This window comes from Poecilia mexicana, unplaced genomic scaffold, assembly GCF_051168715.1.
Source record: "Poecilia mexicana isolate PSO_F unplaced genomic scaffold, ASM5116871v1 scaffold_12, whole genome shotgun sequence".
Classification (NCBI taxonomy): domain Eukaryota; kingdom Metazoa; phylum Chordata; class Actinopteri; order Cyprinodontiformes; family Poeciliidae; genus Poecilia; species Poecilia mexicana.
This window is the reverse complement of record NW_028263381.1, coordinates 3,354,371-3,363,896: the sequence shown is the minus strand read 5'-3', so window position 1 is coordinate 3,363,896 and position 9,526 is coordinate 3,354,371. Positions and strand designations below refer to the sequence as shown.

The window sequence follows — 9,526 nt, the reverse complement described above, 5'->3', positions numbered from 1 at the left end:
ATCGAACTATTAATACCTATGAAACTGTATGCAAAACAGATTAAGCCATGTCTTAAACCCCAAAATGTATTTTTTAAACTCAACTTTAATCTTACTTAATTAGGTCTAGACATAGAAAACTGCAACATTAACATTTTTTTAAACAATGAAATCAGGCTGCACAGTGGTGCAGTTGGTAGAGCCTTGTAGCAAGAAGGTTCTGGGTTCTTTCTGCATAGAGTTTGTATGTTCTCCCTGTGCATGCGTGGGTTTTCTCTGGTTTCCTCCCACAGTCCAAAAACATGACTGTCAGGTTAATTGGCCTCTCCAAATTGCCTCTAGGTGTGAGTGTGTGTATGCATGGTTGTGTGTCTCTGTGTTGCCCTGCGACAGACTGGCGACCTGTCCAAGGTGACCCCACCTCTCGCCCGGAATGTTAGCTGGAGATAGGCACCAGCAACCCTCCTGACCCCAATAAGGGACAAGGGTGTAAAGAAAATGAATGGATAAACAATGAAATCAGTGTTTGATTATTTTTATGATTTCTTTGCCACTATTCTTCCTTTCTCCAGCTCAGCATCAAATGGCTGCCACAGAGCACCGGAAATCACACAGGTCTCATCATTCTCCAGAAGGACTTCTTTTGTGTTTGGATCATCTGTTTCCATCACTCCAATGATCACAGCTGTAGTTTAGCCCTCCTTTTTAGCCTGTTAATACAGTACAAACATATATTATATTATAAATATAGTCAGGTTTGTGAGTTTACATGTTGTCATCTAAAAACAAGAACAAAAAAGAAAAACATCAAGACTAGATGTAAAATAAAAGTAGCAATTTGCTTAAGCTTTTATAATATGTATTATTTACTTCTGGTTTATGTTTTTTAAGTTCAAGTTCATTTGTTTTGTACATTTCAGCAAGCAGGAAGTTCAAAGTGCTTTATATAGTAAAATATCACCAACTGTAAATCAAGCAACAGTAAACATGACATTTTGTCACCTGTCATGGCTCTAGATCTGTGGTGCATATATGCTAGTTGTGTCTCCTTTTTTAATTCTTGTTTTGGCAATGCATAATAGACTTCAGCCATAAAATATTGACAAGTTAACAGGATGTTAATATAGAGGGGTGATTCACTGATTTTGAAGTTGGCATTGCAAATTGCCATCTGAATAAAGGTGCTGATGATACAAGTTTACCCCCTTATAGCTGACAAAAAAATGTATAATGGTCTTTACTGTTTTCTTTAGAGGCTGATTCTACACCAGTGTTTCTCAACCCTGGTCCTCAGGCCCCCCTGTCCTGCATGTTTTAGGTGTTTCCTTTCTGCCACACCTGAATTGTATGTCTGGGTGATTAACAGGCCTCTGCAGTACTTGATGGTCATGCAATCATTTGAATCAGCTGTTCTGGAATAGAGGCACATCTAAAACATGCAGAGCAGGGGGGCGGTGAGGACCAGGGCTGAGAAACACTGTTCTACACCAAATTTACCACAGGGGCCAGTGCAGTCAGTGTTTTTTAACTGGTATTGCAGTACTTAATTCATTTAGAATTATTTTTGTGATATTTATTAATGGAAACTGCGTACAGCATTGGCTTTATTTATTTGAAGAATACTTTGTAGTTCAATACAAAATGTTGTATGTGTACAAAATATTTGGATAAATAATGGGTTATTATGATCCTGGTGGGCTGCACAGTGGCGCAGTTGCCTTGCAGCAAGGAGGTTCTGGGTTCGATTCCCAGCCTGGGGTCTTTCTGCATGGAGTTTGCATGTTCTCCCTATGCATGGTGGGATCTCTCTGGGTACTCTGGCTTCCTCCCACAGTCCAAAAACATGACTGTCAGGTTAATTGGTTGGTTTCTCTAAATTTTCCCAAGGTGTGTGTGTGCATGGTTGTGTGTCCTGTCTGTCTCTGTGTTGCGACAAACTGGCGGATTGTCCAGGGTGTACCCTGCCTCTCACCCAGAAAGATATTGACGTTTCCTTTTTCCACATTTTGTAATGTTATTGTTATTCCTTATTGTATTGATTTAATTCTGCACACAAATATCCCATTAGAAACAGAAATAAGGCTGGTTTTATCAAAACAAAAAAGATAACAAATGGCAAAAACTAAATAAGTTTTTTTTTTTAAATCTATGAGTCTGACAGTCTAAAGTTTTTGCACAATGAAGTTAATTTATGCATATCTGATCAGGCTTAATTAACCCTTGTGCATGTGAGGACTGAGGCAAATGATACAAGTGATATGGGTGTGGGATCGGTTGGACCCCATTTGTAAACACAAGGGTTAAACTGTGAGGATTTGAGTTTTTTGTGTTTATTTAGGTTCCTGTGTCAGTTGAGTCCTGTCTACCCCTTGATTGATCCCAGCTGTGTCTTGTTTCCTTGATTAATCCCCTGTGTATTTAATCCCACCCACCTGTGTCTCTTGTTTCCTTGTCGGGTCCTCTCTATTCTGTCTCAAGTTGTGTCTGTTGTCAGTTGTCTTCAACCTGTTGCTACCAGTGTGAGAGTTCATTGCTCACCTGTGCTGCCTGGGAAATATTAACCAGCTGCTATCAGCGTCTGAGCTCCTTTCCTGTGCTGCTTGGATTGTGTATTTTATCACTTATCATTAAATAATCAATTCTCTCACTTCAACCTGGGTCCACCTCATCTACCTCACCACCCCTACAACCGCAAATCATGACAGAAACAAGAAATCGGATTAATCCTGACGATTCGACTATTGAAATAATAATTGGCTAATTCAGGCTGTTGATAAAAACACAGTCTTTAATTTAGACTGCTTTTTCCAGTGAAAACAAAGATGTAGACAAATAAACTGGACAATATGCTGGCAATTTTGTGATATTTCCGCAGTTGTGGTCTTAAAATCCTGAGTCCTCAACAGTGACGAGCGGTGAGGTGCATTGCTGGTGAGGCACTGACTTACGACTCATAGACACCATGCATGTTATTGGACTTACGGAAATTTCGCGCAGTCATACAACGCTGGGGGACAAAAAGACTAATCTTTTACATGTCATCCATAGCCGCGTTAACCCTCCTGTTATGTTCACTTTTGAGGTACAGCAATAATGTTCGCGGGTCAATTTGACCCGGGGAGTTCTATAGTGTTCTATAGTGTCAGAAACCAAAAAAATCCTCCAAATCTTTTTTGTGTCTGATTAACTCCTATACTAACCATTTCAATCAATATTTGTGCAATTATGTTTTTTATTCCTCACAAATAAAGGATCAATGACAACAATTTACTCATTCGGACATAAAAAAATGTGACTTACATTTTTTTTATGGCCACTGAAAAACCTAAACACAAAATAACACTAATTATCTTTGAAAGTGACTTTTTGAAAAAAAAAATTATATTACATTTAGATTTTTTTTTGAAGGGGTCATCTTTATAATTGAACTTGAGACACTATTCTGCCCTGGGTCAAATTGACCTGCTGACTAAAATCAAGACAAATGAGTCCTGAAGATGATCCTCCAAGTGGATTTCCAGTTTAAACCTGCATGTCCAAAACATAACTGGGTTTTTCATCACATGCTGCCCAGATTTTTATGTCATATTTAGCTGGTGTGGAAGGCATATATAGCGTAAATGAGCAGCGACCTCTGAATGCCAGCGGTGATCTTTATGAATGCCACAAATCTTCCACCTATTGTGACATTGATTATAGGACAGGAGAAGTTACAACCCACATGTTCCACACTGTTCTATTAGCTGCTAGTTTGTCTTGTCTGTCGATTATCAAATCAGATTACTCTGGAGAAAAGTCTCCAGAAACATTATGGCCCATAATATTACCCTGCCTGTCTCTGCATCCCTTAGACTGGCTGTTGATTCATCCTTTGACTTGAAAACTCTGGTCAGAATGAGGACCTCCAAATATGCATGTAAATGCATCTGGTCCAGCTCCTTCCAGTTCTCTCCAAAAACTCGCCTTCCTTTTAGACTTGTCATTTCAACAATGATTTTCTGTATTGCACTAGGCATGAGTAGCTCAAAGACTGACTTGATGTTTGTGATGTGAATTACTGCCATCCTGGCATGATCAACAAGAAGTTCCAGAGCTTCTATGGTTGTCATCTTTTTATTTCCTGCTGCTCATTTCCTGATCTCCAACAGTGACGATATTACATGTACCTTCAGTGTGTAATGCGTTTAGGACTCCCTTGCAGAGAGTATTTATGTCCCCCCCCCCACTTCTGCTGAGTGTCCACTCAGTGTGGGTGGAGTTTGTCCACAGGAACAGAAAAGGTTCCTGTCAAAAGTTGCATGAACACCTGCTTTCTGGCAGCTTCCTAGTGAAGTAAAGAGAATAGTGAAAGAGTGGGTTTGTGTGTGTGTGGTGTGTGTGTGTGTGTGTATGTGTGTGTGTTCATGCATGTGTGGTGTGGTGTTTGTGTGTGTGTGGTGAAATATGTCTCATAGGTGCAAGGAAACAAATAGAATTGGACATTGTTTTAACCTTTTTACCCTTCAACTTGTATGCCGGGTCAAATTGACCCATAACAGTACGTCTGTAACAAATGGACCTAGGGGGGGCTGCAAGTGTGTAAAATGAACCATTTTCATTTTATACACAGAGTGCACCTATTAAGACAAATAGAAAAAGTTTCATGCAGAAAAAATACTTACTATACTTACTAATAATACCCGCAACATAACAGGAGGGTTAACTCAGTGAAACTTAGAAATGTAGGTATTAATTTCGTGCTATGATCCACAGCAAAGGGAAAGAGCGAGAAAGCACTTTCTCACTCTTTTTTCCGCCAAGCTACACGCAGACTTACCTTGTCTTACCTTTACTTAAAAATGAAATCCATGCACCGCTAATTCTGCACAAAAATATCGGTTCATCCAAAGCCAAGTCTATCCTCAGCATGTCTTTTCTACTCTGTTTAAGAATCATCAAACTGTCTCGAAGCAAAACTTTCAGCTCCGGTGTTGGTCTTCCTTTAGTTATTATCTTCTGCTTCAATTGAAAATCCACTTTAGAAAATTGTTTAAGTGTAGACGTCGGAAGTGTTGACGTCGGAAGAGAGGAGAAAACAATTATGTCGCTGTACTTTACTTATTTACTGTATGGCTAGCTCCATGGCTAGCTCACTGTGTCTTACTCTGCAGTTGTGGAGTCACAATATCTGGGATCATGAGCGCCCCCAGGCGATGAGGCAAGAGAACTGCCTGCCTCACCTCCAGTCTGTTCTCTGCTGTTTCTGATCGCTCCTCACACAAAGCACGATACACACACAGTTGGTAACAAAAAAGACTGTACTGTATGTATTATATACATAAGCTAAATTATGGAAAATCAGTCCATATATTCAATGTTTTTCTAGCCATTTTATAACAGGTGTTCTATCTGTCATACCTCCTCAATCCAGCATACCTTGTGGTAATTCGCATGCGCACATCGATGTTACGTTTCTTATAAATCCGTCATACCTGTAGAAGTTTCATTTTTATAAATCCGTCATAAATGTAAAAGTTTCATTTTGTGTGTTTTAGTTCTCAGACGTTTACGATAAATGAAAAGAAAATTAAATAAGAAAAACATTTTTTTTCTTATTTCCACTGCGTGGAAATAACTAGATTTTTCTTATTTAATAAGCAGAACGTGTTGTTCTGCTTGTTGCCTAACAGCTTCGGTAAGCATCCAGCGTTATTCATGTGTGTCTTTTTTTTTTTATTTTTTTTTTTTAGGACGTATTCCGTGCAGTTTTCAGCATTATTCGTGTGCTTTTATCAGATCACAACCAAATTTGTAGTCAAACAGTATTTGTAGTAATAGTGACGCTAAACGGGGCTAATGTCTTGTTTACAGTATGGTAACGATATTGGAAACAGCAAAAGTCATTTATGTTAATATGTTTAACATAGCAGCTTAATTAAATAAAATTTACCGTAAAACTTCTGAGAAATAAAACACACAAAATGCAACTTATATGACGGATTTATAAGAAATCTGCTGAGCAAGCAGTATGTAACGTAACATCGATGTGCGCATGCGCATTACCATAAAGTATGCCGGATTGACGGGTATGACAGAACACCTGTTCACAGACAGGACCAACATGCTCTCATAGAATGGCAGTTAACCAGGTGAGGCTCAGCTCGCTGCTGCCTCACTGGCTTCGCTTCTGAGCATTTGAATGGGAAAATGTGAAAATCCAGCGATTTTGAAGAAAAAATAATCAGAATTGGTTAAGCTAAGTAAAAAAATAGGTACTTTATTGTACAAACCACAGGGTGAAAATAGCAATATAAATGATTTTATTATTATATATTTTTCCATGATGACAGCCTCCCCTGACCCGCACGTCACTGGTCCTCAATGGCAGAGACCAAGACCATCAAGAAGTGGTCTTGAAACCTATCTCGACATCAAGACCTGTCTCGAGTACTGCAACACATGCAAGGCCTATGCCGAAGCCCATGGTGAAATATTTTAAGAGACGCATGTTACTCCGTGGCTGGTCTGAATCCAGCTGCCTTTCCTTTTCCTTCTCTATTTTCTTCAGCTTTTCGGTCAGCTGTTGCACTTTTTGCTCCAGTGCCTTGTTTTCTTGAAACAATTTGACAATTTCCTTGTCCATTTCCTTAAACCGCTTGTCGTATTCAAGCTTGATCTCTGCAAGTTGAGTCTTTAGCTCTTTGTTTTCTTCCATGGCCATTTCTGGACAAACAAATCACAAACAAGCAATGTGGTATGACCATAAGATATCCTAAATGTTCAATATTTTCCTGGTTGTTACCTAGAATTCAAGAATGCTGCTTTATGATGTCACACACAGAAGAGCATGATGTCACAAATTGATGTAACTGCCTCAGCAGAACAACTAGAAACTTCTGAAGTCTGAATAAAAACAATTTGTATTTTCTATTTCAAATTGTGAAACTAGGAAAAAAAACTATATAAACATAAAACATTTTATACCAGTTATCAATGAATATATGAATTACTTTTGAGCCAGTGATATTTATCATACATGTCATATGTGACGGCTCCTCTTACTCGTCCCATCATGCACACAGCGGAGGCCAGTCAGTTGGATTTTAGATGATTTACTGCAATTGGTGGTTGACAAACACAAATGGCGCAGTTAGCCTCCCTACTGGTCAACTTATCTATCACAGCAGAGCTGAGTTCCAACAAAATATTTTCCGTGACATGTGATCATATAATGGTTTCAGAACACAAATCAATTTTAAAAAAATCTATTGAATACAATTTGTTTTAAAAAAAATAATAAATTAGAAAAATAAATACAGTCAAAATTAATCATTAAATTACTTGAGAGCGCCCTCTGGTGATTAGCAGAAAATAAACCTGGCCATGTCATGTCGTCATAGAAACAAATAAAAAAACAAACTGGCTAACATAAATGACAAACTGACAAACATAACTGACTACATAAATTACTGACATTTAATGTAACATAATGACCTGCAATTGGTGGATGACCAACACAAATGGCGCAGTTAGCCTCCCTACTCGCCAACTTATCTATCTGCATACTGTAACAAACCTCCAAGTTACCCTTTGAACAAACCTCCAACATCACTCAGAAGAGAACCGGATTTGTTGACTTACCACAGCAGATCGCTGAACAGACTGCGTGGAATTCTCGGTTTCTCATCTAATTTATACGCAACCAGTAGGGGGCGCCAAAAACCACCAACTACAGGACAACTATGAAGAATATTTTAGCAGGAATTTCATTTGTATCTTTAATACTCGTTACACTGTCTTTAATCAAATAGTAGAAATTAATTGCATTAAGAATTAAAAATAAATAAATAAATAAAAAATAATAATACAATTTAACTTTCATGTGGAATATTTTCCCAAATCATCTGTTCAGCAAACTAGGGTGTCTAAATTTGTTGTTGTGTTGTAATTTTTAAGTTAGAAAATATCCAGTCAAATTAGCTAAGTTTCATCAGCAGGTTCTGTTGCTGCATAAAAACAAATCATTACTTCTACCTAGCTGGGTTGATAAAAATATAAATTTGATAAGCCAGTTACTCCATAGTAATTGTGAATGGCATACCTATGAGTGTTTTATGAACAACAATAACAGATATATCTCAAAAAGAATTTGGATTGGTCGGTCAATAGGCCTGTTTTTATAGCTTACATTCCTTCCTACCCATTTTCTTAAAATAGTCTTGCCTGTCATTGCTAATGACCTGATTAAAGTAGTAACTCTTCCCTCTCATCAGGTGTTTTCCCCCGGACTTTGAAAACAGCAGTTATCAAACCACTGAAGAACAATCTGGACAAATCACTACTGCAGAATTACAGGCAGATCATGACATGTTACTGAATCGACTGAGAGTTGGGCCCGACTCTGTGGTCCAGTATTCAACTGGTTTGAATCTTACATAAAGCACAGATATTTATTTGTTTCAGTAGGTAACTTCTCATCAAGGTGGACAGATGTCAGATGCGGGGTACCGCAAGGTTCAATCCATTAAAGAGCTGATGTTGTATTAATATTCCAGACTTAAATGTTGATGACCTTAAGAGGTTTATTTGCTTTCACGTTGTGAAAGCAGCACTGAACGTCTCAAAGAACTGTCTAATGGTATCACTTCATGTCAACCTAAGCATTTTGTCAATGGAAATTAACGTTAACAGTAGTGAGTCATTGGAACCAGACAATGTGTTATTTGGATAAGAGCTCAAATGCAAGTGTCTTAAATTATAAAATAACAAAATAACCGAATGCTACATCCGCCAATGCTTTTGTGATTTTTGAAAAATTGATATTCTGATGACAATTGTGACTCAGCATATTGTTCTGGTTTCATCAGCTCATTCTTAGTCACTTCTTCCCCCATTCACTTTCAGTTCAACTCAGCAGTTTAGTTCATTGAATTTCCAAAAGCTGAAAACTAAATCAGCCTTAAACCAACATTTTTTTGTTTTAGATTTCAGGCGTCCCAAGGTGTTTTTATAGAAAATTAAACTGTAATTCTGATTTATTCTTCTGTTAGGTGGGATGTTGTACTTGTAGCTGCGTCTGAGGTTTTTACCGGTTGCCTTGCGTTCATCGCTGTGTGTTTGTTTTTTGTTACAGACAGCACTGACTGTTGTTGGGGCAAAGGTAGGGAACAGGAGCAGAGAACGTTCCCTCATAGGTCCAGATGTGGCTGCTTTTTATGTGGACAAGGTCTTTATCCTATGTAGACCTGCTAATGAGCCTTCAGTCCTGTTCAGTTACATCACAGGTGTCAAACTCCAGTTCTGGAGCGCCGCTGTCCTGTAACTTTTAGATGTGCCTCTGCTGCACCACACCTGAATAGAATAATTAGGTCATTAGCAGGACTCTGGAGAACTGATCTACACATGGAGGAGGTAATGAAGCCATTTCATTCCAGCGGTTTTTGTACCTGTGGCACATCTACAAACTGCAGGACAGGAGTTTGACACCCCTGAGTTACATTATAATCACAATGCATGCTGTCAATGGCAACTGGAAAATGGTGCCAAAATAAATAAAAAAAGAGAACTT

The 9,526-nt window shown here is 38.4% G+C and overlaps 1 long non-coding RNA gene across 1 annotated transcript; it reads right to left on the bottom strand.

Annotated features, from left to right (window-relative positions):
- Positions 1-6,219: 6,219 nt before the first annotated feature.
- Positions 6,220-8,199, bottom strand: LOC106908906 (uncharacterized). Its single transcript, XR_001415930.2, has 2 exons — positions 6,995-8,199; positions 6,220-6,681 (listed from the first exon to the last, which is right to left on the bottom strand). It is a non-coding gene; the product is annotated as an uncharacterized LOC106908906 (long non-coding RNA).
- Between the last annotated feature and the right edge of the window lie 1,327 nt (positions 8,200-9,526).